Genomic DNA, 6447 nt, shown 5'->3' with positions numbered 1-6447 from the left:
AAATCAGAAGGAAAGGAAAAAAAAGTGATAGGAAAGTTTTACAGATAGTTTCTCAAATAAAGGTCTTATCTCAACTATATAAAGATCAAAGGCAGTTTGTGGACAAATCAAAAGAAGTCATGATAAAATGCCCCAAATCGTTATTAATTAGAGAAATGCAGATTAAAATAACCTTGAGCTATCATCTCACATCTCTTAGATTGGCTAAAATGATAGAAAATGAAAATGACAAATGTGAGGGGGGATATGGAAAAACTGGGATATTAATTGTTGATGGAATTGTGAACTAATTCAACTATTTTAGAAAGCAATCTGGAATTATGCTTAAAGAATTATTAAACTACCAATCCCCTTTGACCCAACAATACCAATACTAGGTCTGCTTCCAAAAATGGTTAGGGAAAAAAGGAAAATCTATATTTTCTAAAATATTTATGGCAATTTTAATCATAAAAATATTCTAAATCACTATTGATTAGAGAAATGCAAATTACGACAATTCTGAGGTACCACTTCACATCTCTCAGATTGATGAAAGTGAAAAGATATTGATAAATGTTGGAGGGGATCTGGGGAATGCATTGTTAGTCGAGTTGTGAAGTGATCCAACCATTCTGGAGAGCAATTTGGAGCTATGCCCAAAGGGCTATCAAACTGTGTACAATCTTTGATACAACAGTCTCACAACTTGATCTGTATCCCAAGGAGATCATAGAAGAGGGTAAAGGACCCACATGTCAAAAATATTTGTAGCACCCCTTTTTTGTACTGGAAATTCAGTAAATGCCCATTTGTTGGGGAATGACTAAATAAGTTATGGTATATGAATGTAATGGAATAAATATTATTGTCCTATAAGAAATATTGAGCAGGCTGATTTCAGAAAAGCCTGGAAAGACTTGCATGAACTGATGCTGAGTGAAGTAAGCAGAAACAAGATAACTTTGTACATAATAACAAAAAGATTATGTGATGATCAACTGTGATAGATGTAGGTCTTCTCAACAGTGTGCTGATGCAAGGCAATTCCAATAGACTCTGGATGAAAAATGTCATTCATTTCTAGAGAGAGAACTATGGAGAATGAATATGGATTAAAGCAGAATATTTTTTCCTTTTTTGTTTTTTTCCCCTATGTTTTTTCCCCTCTTGATCTGATTTTTCTTGCATAATAAGGAAAATATGGAAATATGTTAAAATGATTGCACATATTTAACCTATATCAGATTGCTTACTGTCTTGGGGAGAAGGGCATTACAGAAGAGAGAGAGAAAAATCTGGAACACAAAGTCACAAAAATGAATGTTAAAAATAAAATACTATTGAAAAAATACATACAAATATATACACATATTTATAGAAGCTCTCAGCAGTGGCAAAGAACTAAAAATTGCAGGGATGCTCATCTCTTAAAGAATAGCTAAACAAGTTCTGGTATATGATCATGATGGAATACTACTATATTATAATAAACAATGAACTCTATGATTTTAGGTGAAAAAAAAAAAAAAACATGGAAAGACTTCCATGAAATAATAAAGAGTAAAATGAGTAGAACCAAGAGAACATTTTATACAGTAATGGCAATATTGTTTTAGGAACAATTTTGAGCAGCCAAGTAATTTTAACTATTTAAAAATTTTAAATTAACTTTAAAGGACTTATGAGGGGGAAATACTATATGCTTCCAGAAAAAGAACTGATAAATCTACACACATACAAACATATGTATTTGTGTTTAATTAGGTAGCCATCTCTGGGGTAGTGGGTGAAGGAGAAGGAGAAGGTAAAAAAAAAAGTTATTATGAAAACTTTTATAAGATAGCTTTATTATATATTAATATTACTATTGTGTATTTACAAGGATGCCTTTCAATTTGGAAATGAGTGAACAAGTTGTGCTATATGATTGTGATGGAATATTGTGTTATAAGAAATAATGAATATGATAATCTTTTAAAAAATAGCTTTGCACAAAATAATGAGCAAAATGAAAAAACCAAGAGAACATTGTATATAGTAATAACAATGTAGTATTAAGAACAACTTTGAGCAATTAAATTATTCTGACTATTATACTCAAAATTAATTACAAAAGACATTTAAAGAAAGTTGCTGTCTGCATCCAGAAAAAAAAAAAAACTGATAAATACAAGTATTATAGAATGATTTTACAATACATATATTCATGTCTAATAATTGCCATCTCTGGTGGTATGAAAGAGAGGAGGAAAAAAATATAAGTAGTCTTTGATCAATGAATGGAGTCGGCATGCAATGATGGGGATAGAGAGACAGCCTCAGAGAAGACTTGTATTCAAAGAAGACCCTATCTCTAAACACATCTGGCTATGTGCCTTTAGACTAGTAATTTAAATTCTTAATGCTCCAGGCAATCAGATAGACACCAGGATGAAGCATTTATCAATCCAGTCAAACCACTGCCACCAGTTCTCCCTCCACCTTTTCTTCAGACCCTGAAAACACAACAAAGAAACTAGAAACCAAGAGCCTTGGAGGTAGCACTGGTACTGAGACCACCGATCTTGTTCCTAATCTAGCCCTCAATCAATTTTGAATCTCTGTAGAGAAGGGGCTCAATTTTCTGGCCCACATCAACCACTGACCAGTTGTCACAGATGGCCCAAGAATAGGCAGTGTCCCCTAAGCTAGCCTCTTCAAGTATCAAGTGGTTCAAAATCAGAAACAGATAAACTTTTATCAGTGAAAACAACATTCAAGAGGATGCATCACTATCTGTTTCGTGATACCTTTCCATCTAGCATGCAAAGGGTCTGTGGTTCCCTGCTTCCACCTCAAACCCGGCCTCCTCAGGTCCATCACTGTTCAGATGTAGTCACTCTTTGGCTCTCTGCCATAATTATTCCAGAATTAAAGAAATTATAGAAAATCCCAAGTGGAGATAGAGTTCTGCAATATTGTTTAGCATCAAAGGGTTAATAAATTTATTCAAGCGATAAGAGATAAACATGCTTCAAGGACCTGGGTGGGAACTCACCTGATTGTAACCCCATTGAAAACCTATGGGATAGAATCAAAGCTAGACTTGGAGAAATAGACTGCTTATCAAAGGCACACTTAATAGCTAATGTGAAAAAGTGTAGTTTCATGATGAATTACAGAATACCTGTCAAAATCTTGGCAATTCCATGCCAAATTGTATAAAACATGTGCCGTTAACAACAGGACATGTATTAAAAGTTGTATATTAAAAATGTAAAAAATTTATAGGGCTTTTTGTGTAAATTTTAAAAATAATTTTATTTATCCTTCCTCCCCAAAAATAAAACTAATTATAGAAACTTTGGATAGCAAGAATAGTGCAGAGTAATAGGAATAAAGCCTTGTATTATAGCTTAGAGTGACCACAATTGCATTACCATAATCCACTACCAAGTAGCACTGTTTTAAAATTACCTTTAGCTTTATATTTTTAATGGATTAATTGGAGTGATTGGACTCTGCTGTCTGATGATCCTTTTACATATAATCAAGAGATACAGTACTCAATAAAATAGGAAAAATTGACATTTTTTCTGGAGTCCCTGGAGAAGCTAAGTGGCATAGTGGATAGAGTGCCAGGTATAGAGTCAGGAAGACCTGAGTTCAAGTGCGACCTCAAAAACTTATTAGCTGCTGGAAAATTAATGGATACCCATAATTGGAGAATGGCTGAATAAATTGTGGTATATGAATGTTATGGAATATTATTGTTCTGTTAGAAATGGTCAGCAGGAAGAATACAAGGAGGCCTGGAGAGACTTGAACTGATGCTAAATGAAATGAGCAGAACCAGGAGATCATTATACACTTCAACAACAATACTATATGAGGATCAATTCTGATGGAAGCAGCTATCTTCAGCAATGAGAGGATCCAGTTTAGTTCCAGTTTATCAATGATGAACAGAACCAGCTATGCCCAGCAAAAGAACACTGGGAAATGAGTGTGGACTACTTGCATCTTTGTTTTTCTTCTCAGGTTATTTTTAAATTTGATTTTTCTTGTGCAACAAGAGAACTATATAAATATGTACAGATATACTTTAACATGTTTAACATGTAGGAGACTGCCTGCCATCCAGGGGAGAAGGTGAAGGGAAGGATAGGAAAATTTGGAACAGAAATGTTTGTAAGAGTCAGTGTTGCAAAATTACCCATGCTTGTTCTGTCAATAAAAAGATATATATGTAACTTGCTAGCTATGTAACCCTAAGCAAATCACTTAATCCTCTTTGTCTCAGTTTCCTCATCTATAAAATGAGTTGGAGTAGAAAATGGCAAACGACTCCAGTATCTCTGCCAAGAAAACTCCAAATGGGTGCAGAATCAGACACCACTGAAATAGCCCAACAACAATGTAATCCCTGAATCATCTTCCTTCAGGCAAATTTTTTCTGTATTCCTTTTCTCAGTCTTATGGCCAATATTTACTTCCTTTCTGCACTTCTTTTTGCTTAACAATATCTTTTCAACTTGTGGAAAATTTTGTCCAGACAGCTTCTCCTTTGTTTATCCAAACATCTTGTTTAACACAGAAGCAAAGTAAGTCTCCCATGCTACCCCCCATTAATATGCCATAAGCAGTCCTTGAATGGATCATAATAGCAATTGAGCCTTTTGACCTGTTTGCCAAGTCTGTCAACTGTGACAACAATAGTAATGACAGATTTGTACAACATGGATATTTCTCCAGTAGGAATTTCATTGGCAATTTCCATTCTGCTTATGGAGTTTTGGATATCCTTTAAATGATGATTCATATGAGTAAAACTAGATATTCATTAAGGGCAATGGAAATAGGGAATAGAGTAGAAGACTGCCATCTGCAAATCTTTTTGCAAATATTTGCAAATATTCTCTCTTTGGATTTAAGTATGGTCAGAGTCTAAAGACAAGCAAGACAAATACTTCAGAGCAGGGAGAGGTCAGACAAGAAATATATGTGTATGTGTGTGCGTGTAATGATACAATATATAATGATATGATACATCTATATCTCTATATAAAATGGAAATTGCTTAAATTTTGAAAAGTGACTAAGCTGCTCATCTTTTTCCTGACAATCCCACTACTGGGCATATAGCCTTACAAATACAAAGACAGAAAGAAAGATCTGATGTACAACAATATTTTTATCATTTATAGTATCAAAAATCTAGAAATAAAGCAGTTGCCTTCTACTGGAGAATGACTTTAAAAATGCTGTGTTGTTAGAATCCTTACAAGGTGTTAAGTCACTAGAATGGATAGAAATAATGCTTATGTTTACACCTTTGAGAGTTCACACATTAGCTCACACATTGGTTCACAAGTTTGAGAGATTTCAGGATTCAGTATGAGATATCCAAATTCACACCTCCCACAATCCACTCTCTCAAAGGAGGAGTCAACCTTTGCGTTCATACCTTTAAGAGATCTATGTGAGAAGCTCTTAGAGGTTCAGTCAAGAGACTTGAAGAGATTGAGTGAGTGAGGAGTCAGTGAAGGAGACTGAGAAGCTAGAGACTGCAGTTGGGCAGAACTGGGTATTTGGAAGAGGAGAGATTGAAGCTGACAGGAGCAGAGGCAAAGGACTAGCAACAAGAGCTGTTGGGACCAAGGAAAGCTTACCAGGCTATTTTGGAAAAGACAATAAAAGATTGGATTTTAACTCCTGACTGCATTTGAGTTGATTATTGATCTGAACTGAAACTAAGGTACATCCAAAACCTCCCCGAGAAACCTGCTCCCAGAGAACCCTCATATTTTGAGAAAAGAAGAGAACACTACACTATGTGACTTTGATGAAATATTATTGTGCCAAAAGAAATTATGAAATGAGCAGTATTGAGAAAATGGGAAAACTTAAATGAATTCATGCAGCAAAATAATACCACAATATTAAAAATAAACACATTACCAAAAGAAAGTTGAATTCTTAAGTAATGAAGAAATCAACATCTCTAAACACTGGGGATTCAGAACCTTTCAAGGACATAACATTGTCTTCCAAAAAAAGGAAGACAATACCAAAAGAAAAATGGTAGCCCATTAGTTGCAAGGTTGGCAAAATCTGGAAGCAGAAAGAGAACACCACATTTCATGTTCAGTGGAGCTACATCAGGTAGCAGACATGTGACAAGAATAACAGTTATCAGAAGGGACACTATCTAGCAGAAATATTTCATAGCTATCAGCAAGGAGCAGGATGTGATAGGAGAATGAAGCTATCACCAAGAGACATCAGAATTCCTGTAGCTTCAAAGAGATGAACTTTTCCTCATATGTGCATGTGTTCCCTATCTGTGTCTTTCATCAGATGTATTTACAAAGTACATCCATTCTTTCCACTGATGGTATATTTATGGTAGAAATCATTATTGTTTCTTTGTTTTCTATGCCATTTCAAGAAATACTTTTGCTTTAAACTAATTATGTATTCTGG

This window comes from Antechinus flavipes, chromosome 1 (assembly GCF_016432865.1).
Source record: "Antechinus flavipes isolate AdamAnt ecotype Samford, QLD, Australia chromosome 1, AdamAnt_v2, whole genome shotgun sequence".
Lineage (NCBI taxonomy): Eukaryota > Metazoa > Chordata > Mammalia > Dasyuromorphia > Dasyuridae > Antechinus > Antechinus flavipes.
The sequence above is the reverse complement of the archived record's forward strand: the minus strand, read 5'-3'. Positions refer to the sequence as shown.